Below are 14,346 nucleotides of genomic sequence, written 5' to 3' on the forward strand. Positions count from 1 at the left end.
GCCGCCGCCGCCGCTGCCGCTGCTGCTCGGGCTGCTGCTGGCGGCCGCGGGGCCCGGCGCGGCGCGGGCCAAGGAGACGGCGTTTGTGGAGGTGGTGCTCTTCGAGTCGAGCCCGAGCGGCGACTACACCACCTACACCACCGGCCTCACGGGCCGCTTCTCGCGGGCCGGGGCCACGCTCAGCGCGGAGGGCGAGATCGTGCAGGTAGCTGCCCGCCGCCCGGGCCCCGCGCCGCCGCCGCCACAAGATGGCTCCGGGGGCTGCGCCCGCCGACCCCGCCGCGGGCTGGCGGGCGGGCGGGCGGACGGGAGGGGCGGCGAGGAGGCCGGCGGCATCCCTCCCCGGCCGGCAGGCGGGACGTGGCCTCTAGCGCGCCGCAGCGGGGAGCGAGTGCACGTGGGGGCTCGGCCTCCTGTGGGTCCCGAGGGCGGGAGGGGGACCCCGGGTCCGGATACCCACGTTGGGGCGGCCCTCTTGGGCCGGTTGGGCATTTCGGTTTGCCTCAGGTGGAAGTCCTGGAACTACCTGTTGAATGCCAACTTTGGAAAGATGAGTGATGAAGGATGGGGTGGCTTGTTTCAGGTCACAGGCTTTGCTTTCCATCCCTGCATGTTCTTTTTGAGATTAGCCAGGTTTGTCTGCGGCTGTACAGCATTAGGTTCTTTCCTGGAACCTGCCGCCAGCTTCACCTGGGCGCTGACCCCCCAGCAGGGCTCTGGACAAGCAGTAGCAGGCAAGGAAGCAGGGGGAGCTGGCGGAGGAGTGGGGATCGCGAGTGCCCTGGAGTGGCCGTAGAAGGCAGCCTTCGCTGCGTGCCTCAGATTACAGAGGGTGGGAGGGAGACTGCCTGCCCGCTCCTGGGCCAAGGACTTCTGCGGAGGGCCTGGAAATCCTGGAAATCGGGAGACAGGGTCGCTCACTGACAGGGCCTCCCCACCTTGCTCCCAGTGAGAGAGGTCTGCATTCCAAAGGGAGCTGGCGAAGGAGAGCTTTTATAAGCCGTGCCTACACTTTGGAGGAGGGACTGAGCTGGGTAGATGCCTTCCCGCTTCCTTGGCTATGATTTTATCAACTTGTTAGTAGACTGCCAGCGCACTTACGGCGGTTAATATGCATGCCTCGGATGCGGGCGATGAAACGGTTGGCTTGATTTGGAGCCCTTTTGGAGGTGATGGGATGGCTGCAGGGCTCTAAGCTTGGGGCCTTGTGTGCTTTACTTTGGATGAGTTATGAATGAAGAGAAGGGAACTGTATGGATGATTGCATAGCAGCCTCTTCCTTTCCCCTCCCGTGGTGCATGCTCAAAGCCCTGCGTGGATAGGACAGGGAGCTGTGCAGCTTGGCTCCTTAGAGGTGTGTCCTTACAAAGCTAGGGGAGGCACCCCTGCCAGGCGATTAATCAGCAGCATTGCCTCACAGAACTCTTATCCCCATCTCTCTCTTTTTTTTTAAGATTTTATTTATTTATTTGACAGAGACACAGCGAGAGAGGGAACTCAAGTGGGGGGAGTGGGAGAGGGAGAAGCAGGCTTCCCCGCGGAGCAGGGAGCCCGATGCGGGCTCGATCCCAGGACCCTGGGATCATGACCTGAGCTGAAGGCAGACGCTTAACGACTGAGCCACCCAGGCTCCCCGACTCTTATCCCCATCTTAAACTTCTGCAGGGTAAATAGAAGGGGAAACACATGTTTGAGTCCTGTGACTACATATGTTAAAGGCTTTTGGACTTCTTTCCTTGCTCATGTTATAATTATGGTCTTTAATTTGTAAGCTTTAGAGAAGATGGTCTGCTGAAGATTCCTACACATTTTAGTGGCAGCCTTCAAGAATAGTTTGAATCTTAAAGCTTGCTCCTTGTGACTCCTTGTTTCTCTTTGAGGCTTTCACTGTGCCCTGATGGCTTTAGAAATGTTTGACTTACAGCCTTCTAAGAGAAAAGATGTTTTAACATGGCACCTCACTTTTTGAAGGAGACTTTTGAAGTTTGCGATTTTTATCTGCAGTGTTTTAAACTTGGACTCTTTGTCCACACTAGTTTGTCTGGCGGGCTATCCATTATGGGTAGTGCTGGGCTTTGGAGATAATCTTGGGTTCACTATTTAATACAAAATTAGCAGTTTAAGCACACCATTTGTAGCTATTTTATCCTTGTGAGTAGAGCGAGAATGTATGAATTTGGCAGAAGGAATCTATTCTCTTTTGAATCTTTTTGAAGTGCTTATCTAACTCTTTTGAAGTCCATTAGCCGAGTGCCCCCCCAATTAAGTCAACAGTTGCTAAGTAAAGAAAAATGACTTAAATGGTATTTAATAAGTTGATTTGTTAAGCAATCACTAATAGGTGTCCTTAATTCCTTTGTAACTGCACAGTGTGTTGGTGAGTTTATCTGAGCTGTCTGAATAGTCATTTCTTGGTGTTCTCACTCCATATCTTTAATAACTTTGTTGTGGGGGCCTACTTGCAGAACCTCTTAAGTGCAGAGATGGAGCTCAGCGTGGCTCTCAGGGCTGTGTGTGTACAGAGGCTGGCATGCTTTTATTAGTTCTTCCAATATTGCCTGATTGCAGTAACTGGCGTGGCCCCTGTCAGCCCTGAAAGGTGTTTTTGTAAGGGAAGCTGGTGTTTCAGGACCGCTGAGAGGGAATGTAACGTTTTGTATGAAAAATGAGAAGGTAGAAGAAACAAATTGGTGTTCAGCTTCAGTTTAATCATGTTTTCGAAGTGCCTTGTTGAACTTTTCAAACCTCCTTTTATTTACTATCTTAAAATAACTGTGTGTGATTTGCTGTTTAGTATTTTATGGTCTTCAGAGCAGAATTCATTTTCGTGTAACTAAACCTAAACAGTGCCACTGAAGCATTGTTTATTTTCACTGGGGTTTGATAGTACTGTTGTTCATGGTTAAGGGGAGAAAAAGACCTGTTCGGGAGTCTAGGAGTTCTAAGATAGGAAATTGGTTTGTATTACTGTTTTTCCTCCCTCCCTATTATATACAATGATGGGAGATACCTTATCATAGTCTGGTTTGCCCCAGATACTTCTAATTAGGGTACCTGTTTGTCATTTGCATGCATTAGGGGAAGGGGGGACCTGGTTAAGAGTGTGTGTGTGTGTGTGTGTATTTGTGTGTGTGTCAGTGTCAGAGAGAGATAGTAATTCAAACCTTGGGATTAGTCACCAGGATTCTTGGTTCTCTTCTTGTGCATTTTAGGCTTAAATAACTTTCTCAAGGTCACCAGTGTGCTCTGTTAAGAGATTTTTTTTTCTTTTTTGACATCTTCATCTGTGGAAATAGTGAAAACAGTGTGTGGATATGAAATGCTATTAATTATATTATCTTATTTATTCATACAGCACTGAAGTCCATTTGCTCATAAAGTGTCAGGCGTACAGTGTGAATGCTGGAGGAATTACAGTTCTATCATTCTGAAGTGTGGAACTTGAAAGGGTTCTTAGACATATTGATACATATTTCATCTTTGAACCAATTTGTTGCTCTTATGAGATCATTATCTGAAACTTTCAGACTTGGCTGCACAACTCACATGGTTAGTGATGTTAAATAAAGGCCTGATTAAGCACTGGCTAGTGGTATGTGGATTGGTTAAACAAACAAAGAAAATTTGCATCGCTAGAGATGAAAGATTGTTTTAAAGTGGAAAAGCATTTTTCCCCCCTTGAAGTCAAATATTTAGAAACGCTTGAGAAATTCATTTGTAGAAGGACTCTGAATGATAGGTTTTGTGTAGCTCTAAAATTGGCCTTTCTGTATCCTGGGTTAAGTGTTGAATGGTCTTGAAAGCAGAGGAAAGTTGAGAATATTTAAGAACTAAGCCAGCGCCTTTAGCTATGAGGGGTTGGGGGAAGCTGGGTAGTGGGTTAGAAGGGCTGAGTGACATCCTTAAATATCCAATATTAACTAAGGGCATCACAGAGAATAATTTTAGGAAACTAATTTTTCTGCCTTGTTTCCCTGTCAGTGTGTTTCTGCAGTTTGGTATTTGATCAAATCCTTTTCTTTTCATCTCCATTTTAAGTTAAGAGGCCTGCCTCTAAAAATTGTCTTTGCCTCATAAAACAATTGTGTGTTGGCAGCTGATCTGGATTTACACAGAAAGAGATTGCTGACTGTCTTGTCAAAAGGGCCTTCATAGGTTAAAACCAAGCATTTGATTTTGGGGAAAACATTAGGGCTGTGTTTTGTGACCTTATGAATTCTTAGGGGCTCTTATTTTCTGCCTTGTTCTCTAAGATCCCATGGGAGCTGCTAATGCAGCGCTGAATGGAGGTGCAGATGGGAGTGGGAGGTTTAAGTGTGGAATCTGCAGACCAGAGTGGAAGGTGGTGATGGCCTCCATTTATTGTGTACAGGGCACTATGCCAAGCACATCATGTCTTTACTCATCGCCTCCTGACTTTAACATGGAATTAGCAACTACTGTTAACCCATTTTACAGATGAGGAAACTGAGACCGAGAAAGGCGATTTGATTTACCCCAACCCTCACCCAGCTAGCAGATGATAAAACCTGGATCGAAACCCAGGTCTGTCTGGCCCCTTTGCTTCTGTTTGTTTGTTTTTTTTTAAGATTTTTATTTATTTATTTGAGAGAGAGAATGAGAGAGAGAGAGCACGAGAGGGAAGAGGGTCAGAGGGAGAAGCAGACTCCCCGCTGAGCAGGGAGCCGGATGCAGGACTCGATCCTGGGACTCCAGGATCATGACCTGAGCCGAAGGCAGTCGCTTAACCAACTGAGTCACCCAGGCGCCCCCTTTGCTTCTGTTTTTGCCAAATATGTAGAACTTGGCTGGTTAGGTTTGGGCATTAATTTGAGTCTAATTTCTAGCAATCTAGTATGGGGGTTCTTTTTTTTTTTAAGATTTTATTTATTTATTTGAGAGACAGAGAGGGAGTGAGAGAGGGCATGAGAGGAGAGAGGGTCAGAGGGAGAAGCAGATTCTCCGCTGAGCAGGGAGCCCGACGTGGGACTCGATCCTGGGACTCTGGGATCTCGACCTGAGCCGAAGGCAGTCGCTTAAGCAACTGAGCCACCCAGGCGCCCCTAGTATAGGGGTTCTTAACCTCAAGTTCACAGACTTCCAGGGAGGGCCTGTGAACCCTTGAAATTATATGCACGGTTATATACACAATGCATTTGTGGATGTACTCTTCTCTTTTTCTGAGAAGATACAGTTTTTCCTCTTTTGGGGTTCTGTGCTGCCTCTTCTCCCCAAGAGGAAAAAGAGAAGCACTGATCTAATACCCATCATCAAAGAGTCCATTCCTAAGAATTTGGAGTGATGTGGGGCTCAGGCTGGCAAGAGTTGTAGAGAAGTCTGCAGGTCTGTGTGTCTCCATCGGGCATATTCATCTGATAAATGTTTATTAAAACCCTATTTTCAGACACTGTGCTGGTTTTTGGAGTCCACAGTCTCTTATAGAGACAGACATGTGTATAGATAAATGATAATCCTTCCCAAGTGAGTTTCCCCATGAAATTGAGCCCTTAGTTCCCAAGACATCCATTGTCTGTAATGAATTAACTTCTCTCCTGGGCATCCATCTGGTATTAGTTAAATGCATTATCCTTGGGTGAAGTGAGAAAATAGCCCCTCAAAGAATTTTTGCATTTAGCGCAAGAAGGTGGCAATCTGAATGCAGCATGTGGGAGAGTAGACTGTAAATGTGTTCCTTTTCATCATTTCCTTGAGAATGAAATGGAGCATCTTTCGATGTTGAAATGCCTTGAAAACAACTCCTCACGCCTTCTCTTGTGGCCCGTGGCCCCATGGGCATGGTCTGTTTGTTTTTACTCATCCCTGGATCCATCCCTGGGTCCCCAGTGTCTGCTACTTATCAGACACTTAATTGGTGAATGAATGATGGATTTAGAATGGACATCAAACAGGCAATGGGTCTTAAGGGACTTGAGTAACTTCCTTTGACGTGGCTAATACATTCTGGGATTATCTTTCCTTTTTGGTTGATATTTCCAGAAAGTTGCTTGATTAGATGGAAAGAATGGACCTCTCTCTGGTTCTGGTGGACCCACTGGTATTAAAACTACAGATTGCATGGGAGTAACCTGTGTGTGTGCATGTTAAGGGGCGGGATACCTGACAATATAAGGGTCTGTAGATGTTCTTTACTTGATAAAACATGGAGTATTGAGAAAGCTCTAATGTGGACAGCCATTACGGATGGACAGAAACCCGCGAAGAAGAGTTTACAGCCCAACCCCAGTGTCCGTAGAAATGACAGTCAAAGTTTGGTATTCAGAATCCTCATTAATCTAAGTATGTGCCATGTGAAAACTTTGCTTCCTGTTGGCATTTCCCAAGTCTGGAGAATGTGGATTTACAGTTCATGACAAAAATGACATTTAAATCAATCTTGATAATCGGAAAAACAGATTCAGCCCTTTAATGTGTGAGATAAGGAGATCCAGAGAAGTGAAGTGCCTTGCCCAGGGCATGTGGTGAGTAGAGATGACCCTGATAACTGTTTGGGTCTCTAGACTCCCAGGCTTGGAGCCTTTCTGTCCTTTTCGGCTGCACTTCAGCTGAGCGTGCCAGGGAGCACAGATGCAGAAGCACGCTTTAGCATCAAGTATATCATTGGGGAAAGCCAGGCCTTCTTAAGTAGTACTTTGGGTTTAAATGGTTGCTTTTCTTTTCTTTCCTTTTTTTTTTTTTAATTTTTATTATTTATTTGAGAGAGATTGCACACAAGCCGGGGGAGGGGAAGGGCAGAGGGAGAGGGACTCCCGCTGAGCAGGGAGCCCAACACGGGGCTCCATCCGAGGACCGTGGAATCATGACCCGAGCCGAAGGCAGATGCTTAACCAACTGGGCCACCCAGCTGCCCCTAAATGGTTGCTTTTCTCCTTTGATTTAAATTTTGTGACTTGCTCAGTCTTTCCCTCTGTCAGAGCTTTATAAGACAGCTACTGCTATATCTGTGCCAATCTGCTTCTGTGTGCCAGGCTCTGGGCACGGTGCTGTGCTCACATTTAATGGGCAAGCTAGACAGCATGCCCCAGGTTTTCAGATGAGGAGACTAAGCTCCGAGAGTGAAGTTACTTTCGACATCACTGAGCACGTGTGGGGATAGGGCTAAGATTCACAACCAGGGCTATGTGATTCTAAGCCATTTCTGTTTTTACAAGGCTGCTTCACTTGGCACTTGCTTCTGCTTGGGATGAGATGATGGGAATTGATGGTGCAATTTGGAGTCAGGTATAAACCCAGGATCACTGACCAAGAAGTGAGGCTGTAACTTCAACTAGGAAAACGCTCTACGCTTACAGAGATTTATTTCCTTCTCTCATTCTAACTTGTTTTTCCCATGAAGGGCCAATCTGCCAAGTTTGGGAAGAGGGACCGATGACTTGAAGTATACAACTGTCACTCAATGGCACATCTGTTTTTTGGCTATTGGGAAAGTGGGAGTGGCCATAAGTGTTCTGGCATTTAAAGGATTTCTGGTGTGAGACACACCTCCTTCCTGTGGCTGACTTTTTAGAGCCATTTCGAAGTCTGCATCGCTTTCTCCAAAGAGATCATTGCCTAGGTTCAGTACCTTTCTGACTTTGCATAGACTGCTTGTTCCTTGTTTGATTTAAAAGATTGCAAGAACCTAAAGCTGTGGATTCTCCCTGCTCATTCCATCCTCCTGGCTGTGAAAACCCACTGCAGGTGCCGTATTCTTCTGTTGACATTCACTGCTGCCTTCTGTCCACCAGACCCCGGGCGAGGTGAGGTAGCAGGTGGGGGATGAATAGGACCCTCTCCCCGCCCACAAGGAGCTGAGTGTAGGGGGCAAACAGCATGCAAACCACAAGTCTTCCACAGTAGGACACATGTACAGGAGACTGAGGGACCAGGTGGTGCAGGGTGCGAAGTTTAGGTCTGGGCAACCCATTCTGAAGAAACATGTATGTAAGGACAATAGTATGTGGATTTGAGCCTTCTGGCCTTTTCTGACTCGTTTTTACCTACCTTTGAGGTTAAAGCTGATAACCCCTTTGTGGAGACGTGCCTTTTTATACCTGTCAAACAGGATAGGGAGGAGGTAAAGGGTAGAGGTTCTTTGTTCCATTTGTAGCCTGAATGAGATGTTTTAAAGTCTTGACTTTTAGCAGCTCTGTTGACTTATGATAGTGTGAAGAGAATGAGGTCAGCTGGCCTATTGTGGTTCAAGGCAGAGCATTTTATTTTTATTACCCTTAAGATGTGTTTTAAGACTTGGTATTTAAAAAAAAAAAAAAAGACTTGGTATTAATCCCCCCTTCTCTCTCCAGCAGCCAGTGTGATAGGGTTGTTCAGAAACTCAATGTGTAGACTAGATTTGGTGAAAATAGACTTTGAGCATCCTAGCAGTTTGATTTAAAAATGTTATGTGGGAATGGGGATTTCTGTGGTGAAGGTGCTACATTTTAAAAATGTAAGGGTCAGGGGCTCCTGGGTGGCTCATTCAGTTGAGATCTGAATCTTGATTTTTGGCTCAGGTCATCATCTCAAGGTTGTGAGATCAAGCCCCACATTGGGCTTGAGCTGGGCATGGAGCCTGTTTAAGATTCTCTCTCCCTCCACCTCCACCCCTCCCCACTTTCTATAAATAAATAAACAAATAAATAAAGGGGATGCCTGGGTGGCTCAGTCAGTTAAGTGTCCCACTCTTGATCTCAGCTCAGGTCTTGCTCTCAGGGTCATGAGTTCAAGCCCTGCATTGGGCTCCATGCTGGACATGGAGCCAAATAAATAAGTAAGTAAGTAAGTAAAGATCATGCTCAGTTGGGTGTGTGTAAGGTCTTATCCAGTGCTGTAATAATTTGATTAAAATTTGATTTTTTATTGTTATGTTAATCACCATACATTACATCATTAGTTCTTGATGTAGTATTCCATGATTCATTGTTTGTGCATAACACCCAGTGCTCCACGCAGAACGTGCCCTCTTTAATACCCATCACCAGGCCAACCCATCCCCCCACCCCCCTCCCCTCTAGAACCCTCAGTTTGTTTTTCAGAGTCCATCGTCTCTCATGGTTCGTCTCCCCCTCCGACTTACTCCCCTTCATTCTTCCCCTCCTGCTATCTTCTTCTTTTTTTTCTTAACATATGTTGCAGAAGTACAGATCTGTGATTCAGCAGTCTTGCACAATTCACAGCACTCACCATAGCACATACCCTACCCAATGTCTATCACCCAGCCACCCCTAAAATTTGATTTTTTTACTTGAATTTGAGTATGGTAACTTGCCAGCAGACATTTATTGAGTTTGTCCTGTGGATACAGTGTAGAGAAAAATATAGCCTTTTCTGCACCAATGATATAGCATTTGCTTTTCAGATGTTATTTCTGAGATTTGTCCCATACAAATTTGGGCAGTTGAAATTTGCCCCAGAGGAAACTGAGGCTGAGAGTTGAGGTAAGCATTTTGAAGGGTCACCTAAAGCCGAAGCTTACTGACCTGCTTGCCTGAGAACTTGATGTATTTTGGTAGAGAAGGCAAAAGTGTTAGGATAGATTCATTTTTCATTGCTTCTAGTCAGGGCCAAAATCTTCCTTCAAAAAAAAATAATCTGTAACTTACTATTTTTTAAGATTTTATTTTTAAGTAATCTCTGCACCCAGTGGGGCTCGAACTCACAACTCCGAGGTCAAGAGTCGCTTGCTGTACTGACTAAGCCAGTCAGGCACCCCTGTAACTTATTTTTTAGTTGTAAAAATAATACACGTTTATTGTAGAATACTTGGGAGATACAGAAAAGTATGAATGAAAAAATGAATCCCATTACCTAAAGAGAACCTCTGTTAACCTTTTGTGTCCTGGTATAGCTTTCCTTTCATTTTCCTGTAGTCTTGGAGGTATTCTAAAGGAAAATGTGAGAAAGTATTACTTGGTGCTTAGAACCCTTTGTCCACCTTGAGTATTTCCCTGTTGCTAACCGTTCTGAAACCTTTTTAGTGTCTGTGTAACATACTCTTGTTTTCCATTATTCTAAGGAATGGCTGTTCTCCATTTCTTGATTATTTTCATAGGATAAAGTTCTAGAATTAGGACCACGGGGTCGAGTGGTATAAACATTTTGAATGTTCCTGCTCTGTGTTGTCTGATTGCTCTGCAGAAGAGTGGTTTTAGTTTATACCCGCCTACCAGGTTGGCATACAAGTTTCCACCTATTCCTGCTCATAACAGCTAGTAGCTGTTTCTAACAAAAAACTCCAGAAGGCGACTTCATCCATGTGCAAGTCAGTGCATTTCTACTAGTGAATAGTAAAATACTGGCTTTTTTCCTCTCCCGTGAGGGACTGAGTTATGACTGATGTCTGTATCCAAGGGAAGGTGCCTGGCGTGGTATCTGGGTCCTTCCTTGTAGGTGCATCTGAGCACGCTTCAGGAGCAACAGGCTGCCTGTGTGTTCTGGGCAGGGAGAGGGCGGCTGTCCGGGCAGATGGCTGTGCTCAGAGGCCTAGAGAAGACCTCACGGAAGCCACCACTGTGCTCTTGGCACACCCTGTGGCAGCAGATTGTGGCCCAGGAGGTGCTGCTTCGGCATCCACGGTTCTGTGCCCTGCCGCTTTCACAGAGAGCAGGTGCTCTGCGTACGAGCAGGCTAGGTCCAGAAAGGCCCCATGAATCTGTCCTCTCATTTGGAGTGGCGCTGTCAGTTTGCGGTGGGCAGAGATCAAGTAGAGCCAAGCGCCAGAGCACCAGGGCTGCCGTTCAGACAGCAGGACCAAGGGCTGAAAACCGCTTCGTGGTATTTTCTTTGATCCCTGCTAAAAACTTAGACATTTTACATAAAAATCTAGGGCTGTGGCTCTTTTTGCAAAAGTAAAAGATCCGGCAACATTGGGTCCACTTTTCTGCACAGCCTCACCTGCCCCCATGGAGTGGCAACTGTGCCCTTCAGATGGGACGTGGGCCCTCCAGTTCACCAGCCTCTATTGCGTTGCTTTGGTTTACTTCACTCACTGGGAATTACATTTACCCATGTCTGGCTCCTGTGGGCACTGGAGTCTGCCATCCTTTCTCTGAAATTTCTGAAGCTGGAAGTGTTTTGTTTTTTTTTTTCCTTTTTAAAGATTTTATTTATTTGACAGAGGGGGGAACCACGAGCAGGGGGAGGGGCAGAGGGAGAAGCAGACTCCCTGCTGAGCTGGGAGCCTGTTGCGGGGCTCGATCCCAGGACCCCGGGGATCATGACCTGAGCCAAAGGCAGACGCTTAACCGACTGAGCCACCCAGGCATCCCAAAGCTGAAAGCATTTATGTGGTGCTCCGTGAGCCTCCTTTCTTTCCCTCCTCAACCATGCAATGTGTCTGATGCCCATTTGTGGCAGTATGGTGATGCCTCAGTGGACCCCATGAGCCTCTAGTTACACTGCTGGGGAAGGCTGAATGGCTGTGTGACCAGAGTGCTTTTTTTGCTTTGGTACAGGGGCTTCCATTTTCTCATGTTCTTCTTGAAGGCTGATGTCATTTGACCTGTGCCTTCCTGAAGATCTTTGTCTCTCTTTTCTTTTTGCTCCTTGGCTTCTTTTGACCTCTAGAATTCCTGTTTGAGCTGGAGGGCGCCTTGAGAATGCTGTGGCTCAGCTGTCCTTTTACAGTGAGGGGACTGTGGGCAAGGGCCTCCAGCCTTTGGTCACAAGAGAAGCTGTGATTAGAAGTGTGGTCTTGGGGCTCCCCAGTGCTGGTCTTTCTCGGACAGCATCCCACTCCACTGGTTGAATTCCAGAAAATCTTCCATGTGCCTGGTGGGTTAGGGTCCCCAGTGTACTTTCACCTGTATTATTATCTTATTTCTTCTCTCAGCTGGGACTGGCCTTCCCTGGATTCTGCCCCAGAAGGCCAACTGCCGTTCAGATTGTCCTGGTTGCCAAGGTCTGTCCCATACTTGACATAGACTGCCTTTCTTTGTACCTAACTGTACACTTTTACTTAAATGCATGTGACACATGTGTTCGGCACCTTTATGCAATTTTTAAAAATGACACAGGGTACCCAGAGGTTTGTCATCTTTTCAGAAAGTGCCTCAGTATTCCGAAGTCAGTGGTAAGTAAGACAGCCAATGGCATGTAAATAATGTTGCAATCTTGACTTGCAAAGCCTTTTCAAAATCGAAATCAAGGTAGCCTGTGGCCAAGTCAAAAGGGAAATGGTACACTCAAGAGGATGCTTGATTTCCTCTTTCCTTGCTGACCTTCCCAGCCTTCCCTTGTCATGCCTCGAATTCTCGCTCTTCAAGTCTGTTCTTCCTCTCCCCACCAGATTCATTTTTCGATTGGTAACCTTGGATCTCATCACAACCTTGATCAAAATCTTTCAGTACCGTCCCACTGTTGACAACCTAGCTGAGCACACAGGGGACCTGGGCCTGAAGTCTCCTTCTCATTGTTGCCTCTGGGCTGCAGACCTGGGTCCTTTGCGTTCCACCCTTGTTCCCTGAGTGGGTCCTGGGCTTTCCTTTGTGCCTCTCGTTCCAAGTGCTCTTCTACTATAATACGTTTCTACGCCCCCACATTCCCGACCCCACCTTTCCCTCTCCTAGGGCTCTCACCTGCACCGGGGGTCACATGTCCAGTCCTTCCCACCATGCGTTTCCTATTCCACCAGTGTGTTCCTTTGAACCAAAGTGCTCTGTCCTTTACTTGGCAGCTGGTCTTAAATTTCTCATTGTAGTTATTCCCTTGTTCATGTTTTCTTTTCCCCACGAGATCACAACTCCCAGTAGATAGGGATTGTGTCTTATTCATCCCTTGCAATACAATTGTCAAATATTTACCAAATTGAAATCCTTCTTCTAGATCGTAATACTTAGTGATGGGGATATCAGTATGGCCAGAAAAAGACTGGGCTTTTTTGAGAGAACTTTTTTTTTTTTAAGATTTTATTTATTTATTTGACAGAGCAAGACACAGTGAGAGAAGGAACACAAGTAGGGGGAGCTGCAGAGGGAGAGGGAGAAGCAGGCCTCCCGCGGAGCAGGGAGCCCGATGCGGGGCTCGATCCCAGGACCCTGGGATCATGACCTGAGCCGAAGGCAGACGCTTAATGACTGAGCCACCCAGGCGCCCTTGAGAGAACTTTCTATGATTGTAACAATTCACAAGCTACTTGCAGACATGGGTGTGTCCTAGGGCTATTCCAAATACTTGGGATGGACCAGACTCTCACAGTAATTTCACCTTGCCCTAGCTTTCCAGGTCTGGAAAGGGAGGTGTGGGCCAGGGGCTGATGTCCTCTCTAATTCCTTCCAGCCTGGTGTGTGACTGCCTGGGTACAGTGTCCAAAGCATGCTGGAGAAGAGACTGTCTCAGCCTGACTGTAGACTTTTAGGGAGTGTGTTTTATTGTAGTTTGGTTAATATTTTGATGATCTTAGAAAACAGGTACTTTTGAGGAACAGCAAAACTTCTATGTAGCTCCAGTATGACCCATCGGAAGCAACTGTATGTGGGTCTTTACTTAAATTTGTACCATACTGTTAGCCTCATTTCTGCCTGCCTTTGGAAGCTCTGGCATGGGCCTTAATCCTGTGTTTTAAGTGCTGGGTGGGAAGCAGAGTTCTAAAGGACTACAGTAGTATTTCTAAAGAGGCCAGCAAGCTTCGTGTGGAAGAAATTTCAATTTCAATTTCATAAACATTTGATTTTCTACTCTTTATGGGGCCCACTATAAACATCTGGGAATTATTCAGTTATTGCTTGGTTATAAACATGTTGGCATGTTGAGATAATTTTTTTTTTGTGGAATAGTGGCTATCATCTGGGCACTGGGACCTTCAGGAAGATTCTAGGGTTCATAATGTGTTTTATTTCACTTATACTGGAGGGTTTCTTTCCAGGCCTCTTCATGGCATGTCTGCTCTGGAAACGTTCCCGTGACTATCAGTAAATGCCATCCCAGGGAATTAATCAAACAGCTAATGTGTAGTTTTGAACTTTTGGTGTTATTAGGTTTAAATCTCTAGAACACATAGAAACTCGCTTGTGGCATTAAATGTGCGTGTGGGTGATTTCAAGTTCCAGTGGCAGTGGTAATTTTTTGCGTTTCCTGACCCTTGTGTTTAAATTTGCCATCTCAACTTTGCATCACCATAGGTTTTCCCATTTAATGAATATTTATGTTGAGTCGAGTTCTATACGAATGCGCTGGTTTCTGCCCTGATTATAGCTTGCTGTGTACTGTGGCCAGGAGTGCCCTACAGACAACAGAGTTGGCACACGCCTCAGCATGCCAAGCCCTGGCGGATGTGGTTATGGACCACAGTGACTGGTGCTTGGGTTGCCATGCCAACCGTGTTTTTGGAAGGGGGAGGCTCTGAAACAGCAG

The 14,346-nt window shown here is 46.2% G+C and overlaps 1 protein-coding gene across 2 annotated transcripts in view; it reads left to right on the forward strand.

Annotated features, from left to right (window-relative positions):
- The first annotated feature begins 23 nt into the window (after window positions 1-23).
- Window positions 24-14,346, forward strand: part of ZNRF3 (zinc and ring finger 3) — a 149,408-nt gene continuing 135,085 nt past the window's right edge. Inside the window, exon 1 of one of the 2 annotated variants that reach the window (XM_025858264.2) lies at window positions 24-205. The gene's annotated coding sequence lies outside the window, so the exon portion shown is untranslated. Of the gene's footprint in view, window positions 206-873; window positions 958-14,346 lie in introns of those variants that run through there. The other variant, XM_073886740.1, reaches the window with a different exon arrangement.

Source organism: Callorhinus ursinus, unplaced genomic scaffold, assembly GCF_003265705.2.
Source record: "Callorhinus ursinus isolate GAN/ISIS: 27379988/994484 unplaced genomic scaffold, GSC_fseal_2.0 scaffold72, whole genome shotgun sequence".
NCBI lineage: Eukaryota > Metazoa > Chordata > Mammalia > Carnivora > Otariidae > Callorhinus > Callorhinus ursinus.